Source organism: Eurosta solidaginis, chromosome 4 (assembly GCF_040869045.1).
Source record: "Eurosta solidaginis isolate ZX-2024a chromosome 4, ASM4086904v1, whole genome shotgun sequence".
NCBI classification, from domain to species: Eukaryota; Metazoa; Arthropoda; class Insecta; order Diptera; family Tephritidae; genus Eurosta; species Eurosta solidaginis.
This window is the reverse complement of record NC_090322.1, coordinates 34,823,927-34,851,251: the sequence shown is the minus strand read 5'-3', so window position 1 is coordinate 34,851,251 and position 27,325 is coordinate 34,823,927. Positions and strand designations below refer to the sequence as shown.

General features: G+C 38.6%; 1 protein-coding gene across 5 annotated transcripts in view; it reads left to right on the top strand.

The window, feature by feature from the left end:
* Window positions 1-6,387: 6,387 nt before the first annotated feature.
* Window positions 6,388-27,325, top strand: part of LOC137249591 (uncharacterized) — a 157,535-nt gene continuing 136,597 nt past the window's right edge. For all 5 annotated transcript variants that reach the window (XR_010952439.1, XR_010952437.1, XR_010952436.1 and 2 more), the window contains exon 1: window positions 6,388-6,779. The gene's annotated coding sequence lies outside the window, so the exon portion shown is untranslated. The remainder of the gene's footprint in view (window positions 6,780-27,325) is intronic.

The window sequence follows — 27,325 nt, the reverse complement described above, 5'->3', positions numbered from 1 at the left end:
AGGTTAGCATTTGTATATGGTGCATTGGGTTGCGGAGCAGTCGGAGACGGTTGCTTCAATGGATAGGCCGCTAATAGAATTTTTTAACTGTTGGATGAAGAAAAGATGAAAAACAAATATATTATTTACATCGTTTGATTTATTGGGCAAGCTTAAGTACATTATTGAAGTTTAATGAGGAAACAACTGTTGCTTCAAAATGGACTTGCGAAAAATATGTTCAATTAGCAACCTATTCAGATTTGCATGAACGTTTTATATTTACCTACAAAAATTATATATATTCGACATAAGTTAATGCTCCAAAATTAGCACAGGCCTGCAGCTCAATTCGCGGAAAATGGCGGACTCGCTGAAAATTTTTTTCCACGCAAAAATGACATATTTCACAATACCTATGAATATAGCAGGTGCGAAAGAGCACGATACATTGTGGCAAAGCTAAAATTGTCAACAGGCTATTTCATTTACAGAATTTTTCATTCCAAATCGTCACCCCTGTCAAAAATTCGAGTGGCTGTGTGCGTTTTTGGTCACACGATTTTTGCAGGGAATGCATGCCATTGGTATTTTGCTGCGTAATGTACAGCAGTTAAATGTTTCCTTAGGTTAAGAAGTGTATACAATTGACGGCACTACAATACACGACAAAATATTCCTTGCATGCGTTCTTTTGGATCGATTCCCACCTAGCGGCAACTGCACTACGCAGCGTGGAAATAAGCGACAAAGTTGAACAAATAGGCAAACAAGTATCACGTAGTGTAGTATCGCTAGGTATGTCCTTAGCTTTAACTTAATTGTAAATGTTAAAGGGCTAATTAAAATTCCTTAACCCTAACGCCATAGTTGTAACCATACCCATATCCATAATCATCTCAATGTGATCGATTAATGGTGCCTTAACCTAAAAATCGTGAAAATTCCATAAAAATTAAGAAAACGCAAAAAATTACAAACATATTCCACAAAAAATAAGTCTCTTAGTCATAACGTATCCAAAACAATGAATAAAATCTACAAAAAGTTATTAAATTCACTTACTCAAATATTTTTAGGTTATGGAAGTTATCTCACCTGTAATCCCAATACTAACTAATGGCGCACCCTTTACTCACGTTGCCAGGCATGTGATAATATTGTTCCACTTAGAAACTTCGCTGACGCAGCACACGCGCAACCAACGATCAGGTCAGGTATCGAAATTGTTGAAATCATGGGAATTGCAATATAAGCAATTCCTGTCTACACGCGCAAGCGTTCGACTTGCGAAATGTGGGAACTGCAACCGCAGCATAAATAGTTAGCAGTAATAGGTTAGCTAATAATTTAATTTGGATGTTTAGTTCAGTTAATTTTGGGACATGCAAGTGGCACGTAATAAATTGTGATTAATTGAAATTGAAGTTGTTCGTGTTATACTTTTAAATCAGTATCGGCGAACAGTGGGTTCGCCGCACCTTTAATTTTTTATATATCTCAGGATACGAGAGATTAACTTGGATATGACGCGCAACCAAAAACCAATTGGTTGGCTATGGTATGGTATGGCACCATTAATCGGTTACATTGATTTCCATAAGAAGGCCCATACATGACACAAAAGCCATGCGCAAATATAAAACGACGGAATTTGTGCAAATGAAAATTTTGACATATACGGCTCAAAAACACTGCGCAATATTCATTTTTAACATTGTTTACTATATAGTTTGGCAGCTTAATTAGAGGTTATGTTGCGAATAGAGTGGAAGGCAGTGGACTAGGCAGTCGAATGTCATATAATGAAGGAATGGTGTTCGGAGTTTTTTCAAAGTTAAAAAAAAAGATTATAAAAGCTTTAATAAAAATAAAACTATTGTTTTAATAACAACGAAAACGCCTTATATATTCTATATACATAAATTCGTAAGGATTATCTCACTTTAAAATTTGAGTTAAATAATCCAAAGTTTTTGTTTGAAATTGAGTCGAGAACTGTGCGTGTGAATGTGCGAATTTTCACCGATCAGCTGTTAGTTGCGCTACTTGGTAAAATTTACAATGATTTTTAATGTAGCGCAACAAATGAAACATGTGTTTTAATTGTATAAAAAAGGCACTAATTGTATGAAAGAAACACTATTTATTTTCCACAGTGCTGGTAATTCACAGTATTAGTCGACAAACTCGCACCAGAAGCTTTTATTTTCCATTGTATTTATAATTTTTATATTTTAGTTGCAAGACCAACTCAAATCATAGCAGCACTGCGCAATATTCATTTTTCAACTAGCGCAACAAATGAAACATGTGTTCTAATTGTATAAAAAATTATTATGTATATTGAATTTGTGTGAATTCCTGTTACAAGCTAGAGATGGTCCTTACGCCTTCGATATTAACATTTTTAAGCAATAATTACTGATGTTATATTATCAGAAACCACAGGTATACTGTGTAAGATTCACCACACACGAAGAAAAAAGCATGTGCAATATTTGCAGACATGCGTAAATATCAAAATCGTTTTGATTTTAGCGCAGTTCTCTGCGCAAATAGCGCAACCAGTGCACACACCGGGCAAATCCTTGTGCAAATTGGTAATTGGCACAAGGATACTTGAGCCGTGTAATTGGCGTATAAGGTAGGTTCGATCACTTGTTTTATCTGGTTATGGTTATAAAGGTTCATGCATTATACGACGCGACATGTATCGACAAAATATTCTTTGCATGTATTCTTATGGAACCTTGCACATCTAGCGACAGTCGTACGACACGACACAATCAAGTTGACAAACTAGGCAAAAATGCCGCGAATATTTTGTCAGAACGTCTCGCTATATGTCGCTTCGTGTAATGTGTATGAAGGGCGAATTAATGGTGACTTATAACCCTAATCCATAACCAGATAAAACAGCTGATCACACCTACCTTATGGAAATCAATGTAATCGAGTTAGCGTTATGGTATGGCACCATTCATGGATTACATTGATTTCCATAAGGTAGGTTCGTTCAGCTCTTTTATCTGGTTATAGCTTTATGGTTATAACTCACCATTAATTTGCCCTTGAACTTTAAGTCACCATCAATTGGCCCTTAAAGTTGTACGTTCAATTCCATCCACGCCGTCGTTAGAAACGACAAAAGGTAAAGGTAAGGCCAAATTAGGCTGCACTACGCAGCACTGCACTGCACTACAAAATATTCTTTGCATGTTTTCTTATGAGGCAATTCACACTTAGCGTCAGCAGCACTGCGGGACCCGGCACAGCGCGGCAAATTTGATCAACTAGGCAAAAAAGCCGCGTTGGGAAGTGTCGCGCAGTGCTGCTGCCGCTAGGTGTGAATTGCCTCATAAGAATACATGCAAAGAATTTTCCACCATCTTTTTCCAATCTGGGCAAAAGAGTGTGGAACTCTCCTTCCTCATATCTTGAGGATGAGATGTCTTGGACCCATAGCCACGACCTTTTTCTTTTGCTTTCCTCTTCTTCGCACTAAAATGAAATAATTACAGCTTCAAAAACTGTGTCGTCCATTTTGAAAACAAAAATAAACACAAACTTTTGCCGCAATGTGTCGCTCGATTGCCGCTTAATGTGAATTGCCAAAATATGCCGCTCTGTGAGGCGCCGCTGCCGCTACGTGTCGCGCAGCGTAATGTGCGCGTACCTTAAAGGTAAGGCCACATTAGGCTGCACTATGCAGCACTGCACTGCACTACAAAATATTCTTTGCATGTATTCTTATGAGGTAATTCACAACTAGCGTCAGCAGCACTGCGTGACCCGGCACAGCGCGGCAAATTTGATCAACTAGGCAAAAAACCGCGTTGGGAAGTGTCGCGCAGTGCTGCTGCCGCTAGGTGTGAATTGCCTCATAATAATACATGCAAAGAATTTTGCACCATCTTTTTTCAATCTGGGCAAAAGGGTGTGGAACTCTCCTTCCTCATATCTTGAGGATGAGATGTCTTGGACCCATAGCCACGACCTTTTTCTTTTCCTTTCCTCTTCTTCGCACAAAAATGAAATAATTACAGCTTCAAACTGTGTAGTCCATTTTGCAAACAAAAATAAACACAAACTTTTGCCGCAATGTGTCGCTCGATTGCCGCTTAATGTGAATTGCCAAAATATGTCGCTCTGTGAGGCGCCGCTGCTGCTACGTGTTACGCAGCGTAATGTGCGCGTACCTTAAAGCCCCCATTACTGATACTTAGCATAGACTTGACTTGACTTGGCGTAAACTTGGCAACTTAGCCACGATTATACTCCACTTGGCGCATAAAATCTGGCATCATAATCAGCGTTGAAATTTATTTTTAAATAAATGTCAATTTGTATGACAAAATGTCAAAATGAAATGGAAACAAACAAATGGCATCTCAAAATGTAAACGTCACTTAGAACTTACATAGAAAATCAAAATTCAACAGACTTCTAAGTCTAGTTAAGTTTTGAGTAATCAGTAACATGCAATGTTAATTTAACAGAACTGTAAGTGACAGTTCGCAAGCCAAGTCAAGTCTATGCTAAGTATCAGTAATGGAGCCTTAAAGGTGGATTTATAAAAATGGTCCCCTCATTCCAATGAACAGTGATCCATAATTTGTATGAAAGAAAAATGTACATTTCAAAACTCATAGTTACTAGGGGGACTCATGTAACCGTATACATGCCTTACAAAGTGTGTAAACGTATATATTTATCTAGTGCGTAAATGAACTGCCAAATTTTGTATGAAAAATCATTTACACAATTTGTATAAATTTACGCGCACATTTCATTGTGTAAACGCGGTAAACTCAAGGGAATGCAACCTTGCAGACATTACAGCATGCATTTTCATCAGAAATCTCCAACATCAGCAAGTCATTTACAAGAATATCTTAGTAAAGACGTTTTAGTTTTGATTTTTCACTTAATCTTGGCATTTTTAAAATTGTAAAACAATCAAAAAATTTTTGTTTGGCAATAATACAGCTGATAAACAATCAAGTTTATCAAGAGTATTTCTAGGTGCGTTCATATAACAGCGTGTGTAAATGGATATAATTTTACACCTTATAAGTTTATATGCTTTCATGAGTCCCTCTACTGAATAGGGCCCCTGATACCGATAAAAGTGTAATACTGTTTTCACACAGACGGCTTATTGAATAAAAAAGGCAGTTTTCTACATTAAGACGCTTATTGAGCTCAATCTTCCCTACAAAATTCGAATCTATAATTATTTCATTAGTAGCTAATCGAATGCCTAAAGCTGGAGTCATTGGTGCCGTTTGTCGTATCACTGTAGTCGTATCCCTAACGTAATCAGCTGTTTATCGTTACGACGGTAAACCAAAACCCAATTGGTTGGCTACGATACGTTTACGACCTTAGCGGCACCAATAATCGATTGCATTGATTCTCATAAGGTTGGTCGAATCAGCTGTTAAAAGGTTCCCGATACGGTTACCGATAAAGCACCAATGTCTCCAGCTTAATGAAGTCAAAAGCACAATGCAACTCTGTTGGCCGCGTTCCGCTTCTTAGTTTTTGGTGTGTTCAGTGCATGGTTTAATTATGTACAGGTTGGCTCATCTCATCAGCTGATTCTATTTATGTCATTGCATGGTCGAAGGGATTGTCAAAAGGAGATGGCAAATTCAAAATGAAACCAACACATTGGCAACATTTTACTTACACATACAAAAACTGCTAAGTTTTATGTTTCCATTCCATACCATTCGCACCAACCCCAATACACAGATTTTGACAATTTGAACAGACATATTTTGTTGCTTTACAGATGAGCCAACCTGGATATAGTTGAACCCTGGTTCAGTGCTTAAAAATGTCATTTGTCAAAGTAAATGTCATTGTCTGCATGGCGGAACGATACAAGGTGACCGCATCGAACAGCTGATTATAACCTTTTTTATTTGATTTGATATATCAACTACCGCCGCAGTACGATTTTGACATTTTTCCTTCGAATTTACAAGTACATGAAATTTTTTTTGTTGTAGGTATTTCACCATGCTGCCACCTTGTATCGTTCCGCCATGATTGTCTGTCATATAGCATTGTCATTTTATTCGCTTGACATTTCATCCTTCATACTAATCGAGCAGTTACTTTTGTGTGAAAGCAAAAAATTTACGATTTCATTAGAAGGTGAAATGAGATCATTAAGTTTCTGTGTGAAAACAGTATAACATGCAAATGCAACAATAAATTGATACATATGGATCACATTGTTGTTGCATTTGCATGTTAAACTTCTATCCGTATCTGGATCACGCTTCATTGGAACGGAACAAGTGAGTCACGGCGATTTCTTGATAGCCAACGCTGTTTTTATTGTGATTTTTCAGTCGCTGTGAGAAAACCCCACGCACATTAACATTTGCCATCTTTACTTTGCACGCTTCTTAAAAATTTTGTGGCTTGGTTTATGGCGTTAGAAAATATCTTTAATTTGAGTAAAATTAAATTAGCGCTAAAAAAAAAATAAAATAAAAAATAAGCAACTCCGATGAAGGAGCGAACGATTTGTGATATTTTAGGAACATTTTTGTAAATTTCTATGCTAAAAAATTTAAACAAAATGGCTTCTGCTGCGCGGCATTTAAAAGCATGAAGGCTAGATTGCTAAATGAAAAGTGGGTTGGCGTTCCAAAAATTTTTTTTTGCAAGTTCATAAATTGAAGTATAAAAAAAGGATAATGTATAATAAATAAAATGCGTAAAATATAGTAACGGCATACTCGAAACGGTATTGGGGCGATGCAAAAAAGCAGACGGTGAGCATAATTTAGTATTCATAGTTGGAAATATATGTATATACATGTATTTATGTATAGGGATGAAACGATGCAAGTAGGCATCGAAAGAAATGTTGATATTCTTGTACTTACAAGGTATCGAAATATATAGTTATCGAATCATGATTGATCCAAACATTTATTACCGCGCATTTCTTTACGCCTAATTAATTAAAACACATTCCTATAAAACTGACGGTAATAGTTGACAACAGTGGTCGGTAATTTTACACGACAGCATAACACTTCCAAAAATATCTGGAGGGTAAAAGTCGTTAGTAGCGCAGTTTAGGGGCCCACCCTAAAGGTGGGCCAATATTTTCGAGTGAGGTATCAAAAGAAGCGCATTTACGTCTAGATTAAGAGTCCGAAAACGGCAGCTAACTCTGTTCACCCTTAGCCGATCCAACACCGGCTGCGCCATGAACAGTAATTCTGCGTAGAACACCTTTCTGATGTCCTACGCAGAAGGGTGTACTACACAGGACATCACATGGCATGGCGTAGCCCAGGGTTATTTTTTATAAACGCGGCCGCCTATGCAGAAATGTGTTCTACGCAGAATTACTGTGCATGGGGCAGCCGGTGTCGGATCGGCTAAGGGTGTTCTACGCAGATGACTTGAGAAAAGCAAGAGTAATTTCTTCTTCAGTTAATTTCTATAATTGCTCATGTGCCAACACTTCACCATCAGGTTTTTTTTCTTCAACAACGAATCAAGTGATTATAGTGTATTTTCTGTGTTTTTATTACCTAATTGCATATTAATTAGAGAAATTAGACACATTTTTTCACTAATTCGTGAATATCAAATTGTATTAATCTATCGAAAAACAAAACAGGATGAGATTTGTGCGCTTAAAAGATTGTAAATGTGCGGGAACAATATGGACAAGACGAATAAATTTTAAACGTGTAAAAAAAGTTAACTTCCGCTTTCGGATTCTTTATCTAGACGTGAATACACGTTTTTTGATACCTCACTCAAAAAAAAGGCCCAATTTTAGGGTGGAACCCCTAAACTGCACAATTACCTAAAAGTCGAGTTGAGGGATCGACTGCTAATACTGTACCAAAAATATCAAGAGAGGTATCAAATGACGCGTCTTGACATCAGTATTAATAATCCGAAGGCGGAAAATAAAAATTTTAACTCGGTCAAAAGATATTAACGAAAAACAGAAAAACGAACCGCGGGTACCTCCGAAACCGGGGGTGGTATGCATAGTATTTTTGCGCAGAGCACCTTTCTGCGTTGGCGACCTTCGGCCGTGCTTACAAGAAATTACCCTGGGTGGGTCCAACACCGGTTAGGAGACCAAAACTATATCCACAGAAAACACTTATGTTCACAATTTTTTTGTGGGTACCCCAACATTACATCAACCACATGAAAATCGTCAACTTCAAGGGCAAATATCTCCGGACAGAGCTACAATTTTTCTTTTTTCCACCTTCGGATTATTCTTCTCGAGATTAGTACGCGTCTTTTGACACCACTCGATTTTTTTTGACGCGTATTAGCACTCGATCCCTCAACTAGACTTTTACCAAAAGGTGTCCTCGACAAAAATTATCCGAAGCTGGAAAAGAAAATATTCAGCCCTATTCTGCATTTCAACTTGGATTGGATTTTTTCGATTTGTCAATTTTGGTATTCTGTGTTCCAATCTCTTTCGATGATTTGGTGTATTCTGCATTTCGATCGTAGTTCCGTTTTTCTAAGTTGCAAATTTGTTGGTGGAAAAATATTTTCTTTTTATTTTTTATTGATCTATGACAGAAAACAGAACGATAATTGGAAAGGAGGTTTCATCAGTGGTGGATGTTAACATTGGTTTACCACATATACCTTAAGTTGTAATTTGATTCAAATCAATAATTTATTTAATACTCCCTCGAGGTTACTTGATCTTATATTCGTCGACGAGAATTTAATATAGCAACTCTCTGAGAGTACTTTTCCTGTATGTCTATCTGATAGGCATCATATACCAATAGCTATTCATCTACATAACTTTGATGCTATCCCTACGTCACCTGCTTTAGATAATTCCTCTTTCAGCTTTCGATCTACTGATTTCGGCGAGCTGAACAATGTATTATTTGAAATTAACTGGGAAAACATATTTCCCTCTATAATTCCGGTTTATTTGTAATAATAATGCCAAGGTTGGGTTTTTTATTTTTCCGTTCGCATTCAGTGCTCTATTCTCAATCAATCTTCTTTCCTTTTTTTCGTGTCTACCTCATTGCCATATTTTCACATTTTCTTTAAACATCTCTCTTATAATAAGCTACCGATGTTTTCCTACAGAGGGCTGCGTCAGCTAAGCAAGAATCAAAGCGAGCACCTGATTGGCTGATTGCCAGATTCTTGCCTAAAAGACAGCGCTGCCATACTTATATGTTTCACATTACACCTTCTGCTCGTGCAACCGATCTGACTGTTAGATGGCGTTGGCTACAATCCATCCAGTGACTATTAGGGCTGGCACACAATTATTACTAACGACGAGTGTCAGTACCTTCATTTCTTATGGATTACACCTCTAATGACGTCAGTGTTTGTTATGATATTTTCTTATCGAATTTGACTGAAACATTTCAAAGTATAGTGCCTCGTTTTGGGCCCAGGCTTCATAAATTACCATGGTATAATAAAACTCTTATTAAGAGGTTGAAAAATAAGCGAAACAAACTCAATAACTTATTCAAGGCAGATTCAGATAATATCCTTCTCAGAGAACAGTTCACTACCAGTATGCGTCAATTTAATGTCCTTCACAAATTCCTTTACAATCGATATATGGGTAGGCTCGAAAATGAGCTTAAAGAAAATCCTAATGCCTTTTGGACCTTTATCCGATCCAAACGTGGTTCGACGAATATACCGATCTGCATGAGCTTTAATGGTGTACGCTCCCAGTCCCTACCAGAAACAGTTGAGCTGTTTGCTGATTTCTTTAAATCAAACTTTGATGATGCTACTGTAGATCTGAATGACTCTTATTCGCGATCCGGGCTCTATGATCGCCTAGATTTTGGCTCCCTCGTGATCTCAGGCGATGACGTCAGCAATGCTATGTCCTCCCTTAAACCCTCGTTAAAATGTGACAGTAACGGCCTCTGTGCCTTTGTCCTGAAGTTCTGTAGTTTATCTTTGTGCATACCTCTTCGGCATATATTCAATTTATCCCTGTCTTCCGGAACTTTTATCGATAGGTGGAAAAAAAGTTCCATTTGTCCAATCTTTAAAGCTGGCAATAAAAATGACGTCTCTAATTATAGGCCTATCGCCAAACTAACAGTTTGCTCGAAGCTTTTTGAGAAAATTATAAAAGAGAAGCTAACTTTTGTCATCAAAAGCGCCATTGAGCCGTGCCAACATGGGTTTGTGGCTGGTCGCTCGACTTACGAACCTAGCGTCGTTTTCTGATTTCTGCATCTCTGCATTTCAGGACGGTTGCCAGGTAGATACTGTATACACCGATTTCACGATAAAGTATCTCATAAAATCTTCTTATTTAAACTGGAATGCATTGGATTTCACTCTGTTTTCCTATCATGGTTAAAATCTTATTTGACGAATAGGTCCTTGTGCGTCGAAATTGAAGACTGTAAGTCCCAACCTTTCTTGGCAACATCCGGGGTACCTCAGGGTAGCATTCTTGGTCCTCTTTTATTTGTGCTCTTTTATTAATGACATTGGTTCCTGCTTTAATTCGTCTGATTTCCTTTTATATGCAGATGATCTTAAGATTTTTCGTAGAATTAATGGCCCGTCAGATGCAGTGCTCCTACAAAATGATCTAAATTATCTTGTTGCTTGGTGTAATGCCAATAGTCTCTACTTGAATGTCAAAAAATGCTTTCTTCAAATGTCTTTTTACAAGTCGTCTACCCTGCATACCACGCCCTACGATATTACTGGCTTCTGTCAAAGAAGTTATTGATCTAGGTGTTGTCTTCGACACCTCTTTCTCCTTCGTTAGTCATATCTGTTATGTCCTTCCGAAGGCTTACAGAAACCTTGCCTTCCTTCGCAGATATGCAAAAGATCCCTATACCAAGAAGGCACTTTTTATCTCTTTAGTTCGCTCAAAATTAGAATACGCCTCAGTTGTCTGGAATCCTATCTATAGTGGCCACTCTGCCAGAATAGAGAGGGTTCAAAGTAAATTCATTAGATTTTGCTTAATTTCTATTAACTTTGACGATCCAACCCCATCCTATTACTCGCGATGCATACTTATCAATCTTTAGTCTCTTGAAATCCGGAGAACTGCGCATCTACTAATGTTTGTTTATGATCTCATCGCTGGCTCTTTGGATTGTTCTGCTCTTCTAGCTAAAGTTAATTTTAATGTACCTAATAGGTGTCTTCGTACTTTCTTGCCCGTTTACTTGCGTGTCGGTAGAGCTAACTATTGCATGTTTGATCCGATTTTCCGCGCACTTACCGTATTTAATAGACTCTCAGGGAGTTTCCTTCTTGATTTCTCTTTGTCGAGAAGTACGTTCAAGTCTTCTCTGGATTTGTGGCTGTAATTTATTTTTATTATTTATTCATCTCATTGTTATCTTTTTTCTTTTTTATTATGTACACGGTAATTACATATATAAGTTTGACTATATAGTTTTTATATCTTTCTATTCATTTGTATCTAGTCTGTAAGATTCTTTTCGATCATAGACTTAATAAACATATATGTACATATACAGTGCACAAGGCTCGGTCTTGGCGCCAATATTGTTTACATTGTATATCAATGATATCAAAAGATGCTTAAAATATTGTAAAATACCTCTATTTGCGGATGATGCATTGCTTATCATAAGTGAAAAATATGCAGAATGTGCCATGCTGAAAGTACAAGAAGACCTGGACTCGCTATACAAATGGTTATGCCTTAAAAAACTGAAATTAAATTTCGAAAAAACTAAGTTCATGATATTTTGTAAAAACACTAAAATCATAAGTAACAATAAAAAAAAAAAAAGTAACAATAGTTTAAATAATATTACACTGAAGGTAAAAAACATGGAAATCCAAAGAGTAGACAAAATTAAGTATTTAGGAGTTTTGATTGCTGATAATCTAAATTTTGGAGAGCATGTAACTTATCTGGAAAGGAAAATTGCACAGAAAATAGGCTTCATGTATAGAACATGTAAACATATCAGTCAAAGTCATAAAATATTGGTATATCGTTCAATTATTGAACCACACTATTTATTGTCCTACTATTCTGCTATTAAGTAATGATACATATATTAAGAAACTTCAAATACAGCAAAACAAGGCAATGCGATTTATTTTAAAATGTCCTCCAAGAACGCCAAAAATTGTAATGCTCAATAGATTAAACTGGCTTAGTATTAAACAGTCAGTTAGTTATTTCACATTGAAATTTATACAACAACTTAGGTTAGGAATGTTACCGAATTACCTGAGTAGTAAAATACATTATAATCATGAAATCCACAATTATGGAACTAGAAATTGCAATAATATAAGACTGCCTAGAATAAGAACTGAGTTCGCCAAAAGGTCTCTTAAATATTTAGGGTATAAAACGTATAATGAGTTACCTTCTGATTTGAAAGACTGTGAAAATATTATAAGTTCAAAGAAAAACTGTTTTTATATTGTACGTCACTAAATGTGACATGAGTATTTATGTTTAATCTCTTATTTTAACCTAAACTAGGTCTTAAAGACCGTAATAATAAATAAATAAAAAAAATAAATAATTTTAACAAACATGTATGTAAGTTCGGATACCCTTTCTGTGCCTTGTGGTGGCTTTTGCAAAAATGTCTACCATCGTTCTTGTTATGAAGGCAACTTTTGCTTACGAAGAACCGCCACCTAAGTAATATGAGCGCGGATTGCCTAAATGCCTACGGCAAGCTTTGTAACGCATATGACGCTGTGTTGGCATCCCATAAACCTACATTGGAGTCCACAATGCTTGCCTTGGACCTTAAATTTAAGGACTTGTTTACGGAGATGGCTGATATAAAAAATGTCATCAAAAAACATTTTGAAGATAATGGAGACGACTCTAACAAAAACAATGAAAGGGGTGTGGAGGTGATGGCTGATTGCATAAATAAAATAAACAATGTTGTCAGCTCTATCAGTAATCCGAACTCGTTGAGTAGTGGTAATATTAGTTGCGTGCTCAAACCTCATACTCTATCGATTTCACCTACACTAATGCAGCCATGTATACATTGCCATTTGCTCGCCCGATCACCTTTTTATGCAAGTCCAATTTCTGCTGATAACAATAGTGAGCCTTTTTGCGTACACTCCGCCACCCCCTCGCATGATTTCAATACACAAATGTCTTATGCTAAACGATTGACAGCACCTGTTAATACTAATGAACTGCTGCTAACTTTGCAATGTCTAGTAAGAACAAGACTCCAGCGTCAAAAAACAAAGCGAATGCTGTTGGGAACAGCACTAATTCTGTTAATGCTGATGATTCTGATGGTGTTAATGTTCCTGTATCTGTTAATACTGCTGATATTCCCAATACAACAGTTAACCCCAGTGCTGCTGCTAACATTACAATGTCTAGTAAGAACAAGACTCCAGCTTCGACAAACAAAGCGAATGCTGTTGGGAACAGCATTAATTCTGTTAATGCTGATGATTATGATGAATTTACATGTTCCTGCTATTCAACCCAATTCTGGTAATGATTCGACTGCTGTAACAACAACCGCACTCGCAGCCCCAATCACAGCCCCTGTTTCTGAATTGGTTGCTTTAGAAACTGGTGCTCCTAGGGAGGTGACTGCTGTTCCCCCCTGTAGGTTCATTTTTGTATCACGGCTCCACGCATCGCTGACGGAAGCTGATATATCTAACTACGTATGCTCCAAGCTTGGTGTTGAACTTAACAGCAATATCAATGTTAATAAGTTTAATTTTAAGTCTGGGAGAGAGATCTCTTCTTTCAGAATCTTAGTTCCTGACACATTTTTTGATAGAGTACTCGATTCTACTTTCTGGCCGAAGCACTCTGTGGTGCATTTTTTTACTAGAAAGTCGAACCGTGACCGCGCTACTTTAAATGCATCAAAAAACTTGCCAGGCAACACTCCAGAAGTGGTACAAACTTAAATTATGTCTTATCAAACGTAAATAATATCTCATTTAGTATATTTTATCAGAACCTTAGGGGGTTGAATACCAAACTAACCGACATTTTTCTACTGAGTCATGAGAGTTCTTATGATGTACTCGTTTTTACTGAGACTTGGCTAAAACCAACAGTTTTTAATGCTGAGCTTCTTTGTGTGAGAGTAAAACTTTCCTCAACCTACAAATATTTTATAGCCAACTACATTCCCCCACAATCTGACATTTCCTTATATTTGAATCATTCCTCAATAATGAAATCTGTGCAGTACTGCCAGGGCCTGTGATTCTGTCACTGTACTTGGCGATTTTAATCTGCCATGTGTGTCATGGAGTCTTATCGATGGGAAGCTATATTCCTACTTCTTCTCGCGCTATCCACTATGATTTCCTAAACGAGTTTGCAGATGTTGGACTTTTTCAAGTAAACAACATTCAGAATAAATTCGATAAATGCTTGGATTTAATTTTCTCAGACGATTCAAATTGTTTTGTAAATCGATGCGATCCCCTTGCCCTGCCTGAAGATGTGTATCATCCTGCTCTCGCGATGTTTATGGAATCTCATAATTTATCTGAGCGTTCCTCCAACGTAGTGCGAAAGACCCCTCACCGATTTCTGTTTAGAAAAGCCAATTGGTGTAAAGTAGTACTCGAAGTATCGAGAATAAATTGGCCTGAGTACGATGGGGATATTGATGAGAGTATATCCCATTTTAATAATGTATTATACGGAATATTTGAAAAATGCATACCTACGTCCGAAACCACTGCTATATCATCATCGGCTTGGAGCACTAAAGAATTGAAACGCCTGAAAAATCAGAAGTCGCGTTCATTCAAACGTTACAAACTTTCTGGATCAATGACTGACTATGCGGCCTACTCAATTTTACGTCACAAATATAACACATTGAACAGAATTTGTTACAAGAACTATATCAGTAGGATTAAAAGCCAAATTTTTGTCAATCCTAAGTCGTTTTACAGCTTCGGTAATTAAAGGAAGATAAAACGGTTTCCTTCTACAATGAAGCTAAATGATCAGATTTCCAACGATAGCTTCGAAATTGCTAACATGTTTGCGGATTTCTTCGAATCTAATTATTCAAACACCTATGATTACCCGCCATCGAATTATCCTTTCAGATTGTCTCCTCTGGATTCCCAGGCAGTCCCATATATATGTACTGATGATGTTTTAACTCATCTGGAAAATCTAAAAATTTCTTACTCTAGTGGTCCGATACTTATATCGACCTCTAGCCTGTTTGTTTAATGCAAGCAAGGGGTATTCCCCAAGAAGTGGAAAGAATCATTCATTATACCACTGCATAAAAATGGAAGCAGAACGTGGGTTATAAATTATAGAGGAATAGCCAAACTCAACACTATTCCTAAGCTATTTGAATTGATTACACAAGTATAAACGGTTTTGGATCTGGGCAACTAAAAGTGGTTTTTAAGTCAATTTATGACGCTGAATCCGAATCTGCATTCCGTTTTTTAAGATTGATTCTAGTTTTTAATATAGTCAATAAATGCTTTTTTTAAGATTTTTGTCAAATAATATTCATTTTATTAACTTAAAAGTAACAAATCAGAAATGAAGATTGGTGGAACTTTGCCTTTTGTATTGTTTAGTATCTGTTTCGCGTATTAGAGTCCAACAATAGTCGCTCATCATGCCTTCATCCCAAAATCCGTCGTCTTTCAATGTTGGCTAGATCTTGGTGTAACCGCTCTCCCTGTTCGTCGCTCGTATCACCCAAGTTTTCGGGAAAAAAATCGAGATGGGAATGCAGAAAATGCATCTTTAGAGACATCCGAGCTCCAATCTTGCAATAATTTTCCAACATATCGCCAATAATTTCTTCAAAATTAGGAGATTTGTGATTACCAAGAAAGTGGTGAAGGATATTTTGAAAAGATGACGAAGCGGCTGCTTCATCGGGCGTTAAACATTTTGTAAATTCTTTATCAGCCATTAGTTTTCTAATATCAGATCCGACAAATATTCCTTCTTTGATTTTTGCATATGCAATTTAGGAAACAACTTGACTAAGTACTGAAAAACCGGTCCTTCACGGTTTAATGCTTTGACGAAGTTCTTTATAAGACCAAGTTTAATGTGAAGAGGTGGCAGGAAAATGTCTTGTGGATTTGCAAGTGGTTCAGCGGAGACGTTTTGCTGTCCAGGCTCATATTGAGTACGACTTTGCCATTCTTTCCTCACATAATGATGAAGTGCCTCATTTCTGTTTCTGTATACAGTAACTTTTGTTCGAGAGTCTAGATTTTTCCATTGCTGCAGCCGTGATCCTAGCAACTCTGCTTTTTGTTGGGACAAATTCAAATCACGAATCAAATCGCTTAGTTCATCTTGCAAAATTAAATGTGGCCCTTCCATGACAAAGTCGCTTTCACTGCTCGGGGGTGATGGAGTTAAAGTTTCCAGGACGTTTGCACTTATACTTCGATAAACTGGCAATGGATCATTAGCTGTACGTGGAACTGGCTTGGATACTGATGATACATCAGGATAATTATATTTTGCTAATTTTTTTGCATTTATACCCGTAACTTTCATCAAACAAAAGTAGCAATCATCTTTATGGTTTTTAGGTTCTCTCCAGAGCGCTGGCATTAAAAAGGAAAAGTACTCACGTTCTCCCGATGACCACTTATACAGCTTTGTTTTGCATGCGTTACAAATAAATTTCGGTCTCCATGACTTACGAGTGTCTGCTACGCTGAAACCAAAGTAGTGCAGATACGCATCTTTGAGCGCATTTGTTATTATTTTGCCACTTTTTTTAATCATATAACCACCACAAACGTAACAAAAACACTTTGGATCAACTTTGCAACACTGTCTCTGCATTTTTATTTTTATATAATGGTGTTAATGGTTTAGAATATATTTTAATTCTGAGTCTTAAATTATTTTACATTTGCTTATATACTAAATCTTAAAACTATGTTCCTAAACGTAACTATACTTGTAAGTGCGTTTGTGTATCTAATGTTAGACAAAGAACTAATTTTAATGTCTTCTTAGTTTATTCTATTGTTTGCTTCTATTGTTCTATTGATTCTATTGTTTGTTTGTTCAAGGGCATTGCTTGAAACCATCTGTTTTGTATGAGGGTTGTTTATACTTATGTTTCCTCAAGTGGACTGTATGTGTGTACATATGTGTGTGTATGTGTTATAGGTTTAGGTACCTTATCCTGTTTGTTTTGTAAGTATGCATGTATGACAATATTATCTTAAATTCTATTGGACTGTATAAATTTACTTATTTAAGAGCGGCGTGGTTATATGTTCATACTTTTATGAACATTCTGCCATTTTTACTTACTTATCAAGCAGTGCCACGATTTAAAAGCTGCTATAACAGCACAATGGTGCTATCATGCGATATCTCGGAAACTAGAATCAATCTTGAAAAACCGAATGCAGATTCGAATTCAGCATATCAAATATAGTTAAGAATCGCTCTTATCTGCTCAGATCCAAAAGTTGACCTGAATTTGTAAACTTGTGTTATCACAAAACAGATTGCTTTTAGAGTATCTTCATTAATTGACTTTTCACAACATGGCTTTTGTAAGGGCAAATCAACGGTGTCCAACTTGCTCGAGTTTACAACCTTTGTATCCAACAGTTTTAAGACTAATTGTGAAGTTGATATTATTTATACTGATTTTAGTAAGGCATTTGATAAAGTTTCTCATTCTATACTTTTATTCAAACTTGATCGGTTAGGATTTCCTCCTTTGCTTCTATCTTGGGTTTCTTTATGTGAAGGAAAGAAAACAAACAGTTATATTTAATAATTGTTGGTCTCGGTTCATAAACGTAACTTCTGGTGTTCCTCATGGCAGCCATCTTAATTCGGTTTTGTTCCTGTTGTTCATTAATGACCTTCCTTGTGTTTTGAAGAGCTGCAAGCCGTTGATGTACGCTGATGATGTCAAACTTGTAATGCCTATCCGCTCACCCGTGGATAGGGCATGTCTTCAGGCTGATCTGAATAGTCTTGGTGACTGGTGTAATGTAAACGCGATGTCACTAAACCTACCTAAATGTAAGTTCATGTGTTTTACAAGGATGTCCTTCCAATCCCATGATTATATTATTGGCGACTATGTAATCAAGCAAGTCACTAATTTTATTGATTTAGGCGTTACAATGGACCCAAAACTCGATTTTAAACTTCATATTGAATCTTGCGTGAATAGCGCTAAAGGTACTTTGGCTTTCGTTAAACGTTGGTCTAAAGAATTTAATGACCCATACGTTACAAAATCTCTTTTTATATTGTAACGCATTTGCTTGCAAATCCTCTTATTTGCAATCCTCTGCTAAGTTCGAATCACTAAACTGTTGAATAAATAACTCCAATTTGTAATAATGCAAAATGGCCTTTATTAAAGTACTGCACAATAACAAACTGTGCAACGAATAGCTTGCTTAATAACCACACTGATTGATAGCTCAATGAAACTCTACTATTCAAAATAACACTGCTATTGCTCGCTAGATATCGTCTTAATCAAACTGCTTGACAACTAAAATCAAACTGAATTACTTCTTACTCGCTGGCGCCGCTTTTATAGTTTACGCTGCATACTTCTAGGCTCTTCGATTTCCAGAAGTTACTAGTTGTTTCGGCTACAAAATTGCCAGCCACAACTACGTGCACAAATTATTGCTCTCTCTTGTGACAACTCAGATAAGGTATATGCATGTGTTTGTAGTTTACAGTCTCCCGCACACACATAAGCGTATAAGTAAATTCATCGGTGTGTGACATCTCATCTCTTGCTGCCTTGTATGTAAATGTTGCTCGTCGGAATGTGTACATATGTGTAGACGCAATTATTTATTCGTTTATGTAGATACATAATGATTGAATTATTGATGTGCATTCACGTCACTGCTTAGATCGGCTTAGAGCTGGCAGCACTTCTTAGTTTTGCTAATATTCGTAACACTGCCCTCCACCTAAGTCTGATCGTCCCGATCAGACAAATCTCTTGATCTAAACGCTGCTAGCATCGCCAAATGTACCACTCTTCTACTTCGTGGTTTCTCAATGCTTTGTATGCGGTAGATGGTATCACTGAGCTTCTTCACAATCTTGTACGGGCCTTCCCAACTGCACCGAAATTTGGATGGAACAACTTTCCGCCGGTGAGGGTTGTATAACAGTACCAAATCTCCCGCCAAGAAACTTTTCGAATTATTGTTGTCATGGTACCTGTGTTTCATCGTACCACTCAATACCCTGGTTCGTTCCTTTACACTCTGTTGTTTGGCCGATGAACTACTTCGTAGAGCTTGCGCTGGACGGATTTGCTTTGCATAATCAGTATCGTTCCCACGTTTCCCCACAGTAGTGCGCTCTGGATTGAAACTACCCTCGCATTCCTTCTCGAAAATTCGTTGCTTCATTTTCCTGCGTCTTTTAGGTTTTGTCAATGCCAGTGTTTCTCTCGCAGGTACTTTTGATTTTGATTTATTTGGCCCATTCGATCTATCAACCTTTGCCTTCGACTTTCGTGGTCTTTGTCGAGTCTTTTCCACCAGTACCCGATTACTGCTGAACCCTTTTTCCAAACTAAAGTTAAGTGGCACATCTTGGTTCTCATAACGCATCACCCTTCTCTGCATATCGATCTTGATGTCATGGTCAACCAAGAAATCTACTCCCAATATAACTTCATCAACAATCTCCGCCACAACAAATTTGTGTAGGACCATGACCTTCCCAATCAATACTTCACATATCACTTCTCCCTGAACTTGGTTATAGTCGCCAGTGACCGTACGCAACTTTGCTCCAGGTAACGGTTTTACTCTCCTGTTGACCAAGTCAGATCGGATCAAGGAATGAGATGCGCCCGTATCTACAGTCAGTACTCGTTCTTTGCCATCCACATTCCCTCTGACGGTAAGACTGCTTGATTTCCTTCCAATTTGCGACACAGATATCACAGGGCATTCAATAGCTGGATCTAGCTCTCTACCTCTTACTCGCTCTTGCTCATCTCCTCCAGCTTTGCGTTTACGGCCACCCACATTGTTGGAACTATTAGGACCAAGATCGCAATGACGTGCAATGTGACCTGGGTTGCCGCACTTGAGACATTTAATAACTCCGGCATTCTTCTGTTGAGATCCCTTCAGTGCTTCCAAAATTGTTTCTACCCACTCTGGCCTTTCTACTTCCACACGGCGTGCTTTGTATGCTGGTTTACTCAATAATGACGCCGTTTCCTGAGTCAATGCATGGGATACCGTTTCAGAAAATGTTTGCTTTGGGTTCGCGTATGTGGCTCGCTTCGTTTCGACGTCCCGTATGCCATTTATAAAGCTTTGAATCTTCACTCTTTCCGTGTATTCCACGGGTGCGTCCGCATTTGCAAGATGAGCCAATCTTTCAATATCTGAAGCAAACTCCTGCAATGTCTCATTTGCTTTTTGGTAGCGGTTTTTCAACTCAATTTGGAATATCTGTTTCCTATGCTCGCTTCCATAACGTCGTTCTACAGCAGCCATCAATGTTTCATAACTGTTCCGTTCGTACTCTGGAATCGTCTGTAAGATTTCCGCTGCAGGCCCTTTCAATGCCACGAACAGTGCAGCAACTTTATCTTCCGCATTCCAGTTGTTCACTGCTGCGGTCTTCTCAAACTGTAGCTTGAAGACCTGGAAAGGAAGAGAACCGTCAAAAGATGGAGTTTTTACCTTCGTATTGCTCGCTGAAGCAGTCGGCCGATTAAGTTGCAATTCCTGTATACGACCTCTCAATGCATCCACCTCTGCCTCGAATTTTTCTTCAAACTGCGTTATTTTCTCGTCCATACGCGCTTCGAATTTTGATGATATACGCGCCTCTTGCTCTTTCAGTTGTGTTTCCATCTTTGATGTAATCTGTGTCGACATTTCTGAAATACGTGTCTCATGTGTTTCCAGCTGGGATGCCATATATGCCTTCTGCTCTTCCAATTGTGATGTTATACGGGTTTCCTGCGATTCCAGTTGGGATATCATATACGTCTTCTGTTCTTCCAGTTGTGATGACATGTTGGTGGATATTTGTGATGATATTTCTGTTATACGTGCCTCTTGCGCTTCCATCTTAGATGTTACTGTCGATGTTTGAGCAGTTATTGCAGCCAAAATCATGTTCAAGTCTGTGCTCGTAACTGTCTGCGATGTTTCGTTTTTCTCTTCAATTTTTGTTACTTCCTCGCCATCAAGATGAAAGTCATACTCTTCCACATCAATTCCTTCCGCTTCCATTGCCTCTCGTAGCCGTGCCTGAAGTTCAAGTTTAACGCCGCTTGTATTCAATCCACGGCTCTCCAACTCCTTCTTCAGTTGCGGGATCTTCAATTCACTTAACTTTGCCATGTCCTTGTTGTCCTCTAGAATTTATTCAACAATCCCACTTCTGACACCAATTGTAACGCATTTGCTTGCAAATCCTCTTATTTGCAATCCTCTGCTAAGTTCGAATCACTAAACTGTTGAATAAATAACTCCAATTTGTAATAATGCAAAATGGCCTTTATTAAAGTACTGCACAATAACAAACTGTGCAACGAATAGCTTGCTTAATAACCACACTGATTGATAGCTCAATGAAACTCTACTATTCAAAATAACACTGCTATTGCTCGCTAGATATCGTCTTAATCAAACTGCTTGACAACTCAAATCAAACTGAATTACTTCTTACTCGCTGGCGCCGCTTTTATAGTTTACGCTGCATACTTCTAGGCTCTTCGATTTCCAGAAGTTACTAGTTGTTTCGGCTACAAAATTGCCAGCCACAACTACGTGCACAAATTATTGCTCTCTCTTGTGACAACTCAGATAAGGTATATGCATGTGTTTGTAGTTTACAGTCTCCCGCACACACATAAGCGTATAAGTAAATTCATCGGTATGTGACATCTCATCTCTTGCTGCCTTGTATGTAAATGTTGCTCGTCGGAATGTGTACATATGTGTAGACGCAATTATTTATTCGTTTATGTAGATACATAATGATTGAATTATTGATGTGCATTCACGTCACTGCTTAGATCGGCTTAGAGCTGGCAGCACTCCTTAGTTTTGCTAATATTCGTAACAATATCATTGGTCAGACCTACTTTGGAATATTTTCATTTCATTTATTTATTGACAGTATTAGCACAATAAGATCTTGTATGATCTTTTATAGTGCAACAATGGTTACATAATAATGAGTATAATTTTTTAAAACTTAAAACTTAAAAATGTATATATTATTCCATAAAGTAATAAAAGTGATAATATATAAGTTTCGCAAGAATTGTGACAAGGACATTTAGCAACAATGATTGACTAGATTAATAAGTAGCTAAACTCAGATTCTAATTTGTATTAACTTTACCAAAGAAAGAAAATATAACATTCTTAAGGTTGCTTCTACTTAAGCTATTGCGAACCGAGTTGGGGATAGAGTTTCAAATGCGGATAGCATTGACAAAGAGAAGTCTTGCAGAGTGTAGATAATTGTAGCTGGGCACGATCAAGTCATTTATGCGAGCAGATCTAGAGAATGTTAGCTTGTTATATAAATAAGTAGGCATTTTATCAGCAATCACACGACAAAAATATACAGTTCCTTGCCTTAAGATACTCAGATATTTCACAACCCAAGAGACTCGTTCACCACGCTGATATATGATCATACCTAGCCAACCCGAAGACATACCGCGTGATATGATTAAAGGCGACATCAATCTTATGTGCCGATTTCGAATCTAATTTGCTGTATATACAATCCGAATAGCAGATAATTGGTAGCATTAGTTGTATAGCAAGTCGCTTCCTAATTCCAAGTGGGGTAAAGGGGCAGACATTCGTAGATTACGTAGAGTGTAGTAAACTTTACTGATAACAGCGTTAATATGATCATTACAAGAGAGACTAGAGTTAATAACAACCCCCAGATTCCTTACTTTAGACACGTACTTAAGGCACTTATAATTGATATATAAAGCTGGTAGATTTGATGAGTTAATTTGCCTTTTAGATATAGGTAGCACATACGATTTATCACTATTAGGGGGAAATATAATTTTTTTGCGCCCAAGACGAAATAGCTGACAAATCACTATTAAACTTGGCACAAAGTTCAGAAACTTGCGCATATGTTCCAGACATATAAAGTTGAATATAATCTGCATAAGCATGCATTTGAGCATACCTGCAGGTGGTAAATATGTCATTAATAAATAGGCTAAATAACGGTCCAAGTATAGAACCTTGGGGGACACCATTTGATAACATCTTAAGACTAGAGACTTGCGATCCCACCTTCACTCGTTGCGCTCTACCACCCAAGTAACTCCTTATGAGACCTAAGGCAGAGTCCCCAAAACCAAAATAAGACTTTAGCTTCATGCACAACAACGTGTGGTTGACAGAATCAAACGCTTAGGAAAAGTCGAGCAGACACAACATAGTTATCTTGTTACTATCATAGGGCGCCCGAATATCATCCAAGATTTTGATTATTGCAGTTGAACAGCTATGCTTTGCTCTAAATCCAGACTGGAATGGGGAAAGTAGATTGAACTTGTCAATATAAGCATGGATCTGTTCTGATAACAAGCTCTCAAAGGTCTTCAACAATACGGGAAGGATGCTTATGGGACGAAAATCACTTAGACGGCAGGCGGACTTATTTTTAGCTACAGGAAGGACAGATGCGATCTTCCAGACATCAGGAAAGCACGAGGTTGTGATGCAGTGGTTGATAAGGTGGATCAGGGCTGGCAGTATCTGTGGAAGAACAACTTTTATAAATTTTACAGGAAATCTTCACCAATAGCATTTGAGCGTACCTTATAAATGCATCTCACCACATCATGCTCCGTATCGGGTGGGTGATTGGGACATTGGAAGAGGTAGCATAATTAACGAATATTGCATTCAGATCTTCAGGGTCGGGCGAGCAATCAGGATTGTCTTTAACATGTACACGAATACTTCAAGTTACGCCACAACACATTATTAGGAAGTTCACAGATTAACATTTTTCGAAAGTATGCCTGCTTCCCATGTTTTATAGTAGCAGTAGCTACATTCCGTATATTCGTATATGAACGCCAGTTTATATCAGTGCGATTCCGTTTCCATACTGCATAGGCTTTGTTACGTTTACAGATTATGTCAAGAGCAGTTTTGTTGAACCATGGGCACGGTCGAGTCTACCCTAGACATCTCAGTACTCAAATTGTTAAAATTGATCGAGCGATAGTCAGGAAAACTTGAAGGAACCGAAACTAAATTGCCATGCTCAAAAGTAATGTCAAAGGAACAGAAAATTAAATCATGGTCAGACACAAACGAAATTTGGTCGAACTTTAAGACAGAAGACAAATCAGACACAATGAAATAATCTAGTAGACTAGGACAACAATTATTCCCAAATCTAGTCGGTACAGAGGAATTTACTAAAGAAAGACCAACACTAGACTTGTCATCTAAAAGGCGGGAGCTATATGTACATATCACGTGATAACATATTTACATTAAAATCACCACATACTATTATTTCATCATAATCAACAGCTACTACAGATAGATAGATAGATGTTGTGAGGTTAAGCACTGCGACCTATTGGTCTATTGTGCCCTCAATTCCCTTTACAACACTTCATCCAAGCCGAGTTCTCTGAGAAAATCCAGAATGGTTCCCGGCTTCAGAGAGTGTATGTGACTATTTTCTAGTTTGGATGATCCTAGGATTCTAAGTCTTCGTCTCGTGACTGCCTCACATACCTTCAGGATGTGTTCTGCAGACTCATCTTCGACATCACAGAAGCGACAGAGGCTACTAGCTGATATGCCCAATTTATGCATATGGCTCTTTAGCCTACAGTGACCTGTGAGTATACCTGTTACAATCCTAAGACTACTTTTTGGGAGGTTAATCATAGCCTTATATCGCTTCGAGTTGTACCCTCCTATTAGTGCCTTTGCCTGCCGAAGTCCTGGACTTTCGCGCCAGTGTTCTCTGAGGCACGCCTCCTTTTGTATAAAGTCCTCTCTTATTGTATGTGACCCTATTGGCACCATAGGCTCGGGTCCTATTGGCTTTCCGGCCGCTGCCAACTTGGCAAGCTCGTCTGCTCGCTCGTTACCATCCACTCCTCTGTGTCCAGGTACCCATGCCAGACGGATGGTGTTGTTGACTCCTATATTGTTTAGCCTCTCCACGCACTCAAGGACTGTTGATGATTTAATCTCAACCGAAGCTAATGCCTTGAGTGCAGCCTGACTGTCGCTGAGTATAACGATTTTCTCGTTGGTATATCCCCGCTGTAAATTTATCTCTGCACACCGGCTTATGGCAACAACTTCGGCCTGGAAGATGCTCGGATATTTTCCGAGTGGTAGGGATATTTTGGTTCGGGGCCCGAAGATCCCCGCTCCTATGCCCTCCGGTGTCTTCGAGCCATCGGTGTACCATATTATAGTGTGTTCCTGGTGAAGCGCTTCAATCCTGGAGGTGTCCCACGTACATTTGTTCCCCAGCTCTATTTTGAAGCGCTTCTCAAACTTAATTATCTTCCTCGTATCATCTCTGGGAAGTTGGATAAGTGGAATCTGCTCCTGCAGCTTCGCCATGCTCCGTGACTGTATCACTTTGCCTCTTCCACATCCCTCTTTAGCTATGTTTACTAAAGTACTCCTGGCTGCCTGCTCAATTATTATATGTAGAGGCGTTAACTCAAGCAGCACTTCTATTGCTGCCGTCGGGCATGTTCGCATGGCTCCCGTAATGCAGACACACGCTAAGCGTTGAAGCTTCGTGAGCGATTTTTGTACGGTCACCATGGTTGTTCTTGATGCCCACGAAACTGCTCCGTACACTATGATAGGTCTCACTATCATAGTGTACATCCATCTTAGGATCTTTGGGCTGCATCCCCAGGATATTCCTGCAATACGTCTGCACACCATTATTGCTCTTGTGACCTTTGATATGGTGTTGTCGACGTGTTTCTTCCATAAGGGCTTAGAGTCAAAAGTGACTCCCAAGTATTTCACCTCAGACGTGTACTCCATCTGTACTCCATCCATTGTGATATGCCTAATCCCTTCCAGTTTCCTTTTCCTGGTGAAGGGCACAATGGATGTCTTGTTAGGGTTGATGCTTAGCCCTACCTCAGTACACCATTCTTTCGTTAACCTCAATGCCCTTTGCATTATGTCGCAAAGGGTGCTCTCAAATTTGCCCCTTACAATGATAACAATATCATCCGCGTACCCCTGACATCGGATTCCGTTGTCTGAGAGCCTCTGTAGAAGTTCATCTACTACCAGGCTCCACAGCAGGGGTGACAGGACGCCCCCTTGTGGACATCCTTTCGTTGTTTTAATCTCTACTGTACCGTCCCCACTTGAGGTTTCGGCAATCCTCGTACGCAATAAGGCGTTTATCCACATACGGATTGGACGCTGTATCTTTCTTCCCTCGAGTACCCGATTCACACTTTCGTGTGTCGTGTTGTCGAAAGCCCCCTCTATGTCCAAAAATGCGCATAGAGTTATCCGCACTCGAGCGCACTTTGGATTTCTGTGGATACTGATACAGTGCAGTTTCTGTCGACCTGCCTGTTCTGTATGCATGCTGATCTTTATGTAGTGTCATGGTCTACAATCTTCTCCATTGCTTTGAGAGCAAAGGATGTCAGGCTTATAGGCCTAAAGGACTTAGGACTGGAGTAGTCCTTTTTAGCCACCTTAGGTATAAAGACCACTTTTGCTCTTCTCCACACCGTCGGGATGTATGCCAGTGCGAGGCTATCCCTCATAATCCTGACCAGGTGTGGGATCAATTCCTCGCCCTGCTGCAGAAAGGCTGGATATATACCATCCACTCCCGGAGATTTGTAGCTCTGGAAAGACTTTACTGCCCGCTTAACTGTGCCATCGTTGAAGAGTTCTTTAGCGAGGTTCCAATCTGTGGGTGTTGGTCTCCCTTCTCGAGGCTCCTCCGTTGAGGTATCCGAGGATGCGTCCGGGAAATGAGCTGCAAGCAAGGCACGTGCTCTTTCTTCCTCAGTCCTTGAGTAGGTTCCATCAGGGAGCTTAATTGATAGTCGTGTCTCCCTTTGGTCCTTGGCTAGGGCTTTGTGGAGCCTTGCCGCCTCTGGAACCTCCGAAATACCCTCGCAATATTTCCTGAAGCTCTTTATTTCAGCACGGTTTTCCTCATTTCCGAGAGTTTCCTCGACCACCAGGGGGTTTTATTTCCTGGGCCTTTGGATTCTCGACAGCTAGAGTTAAACGCTTCAATAAT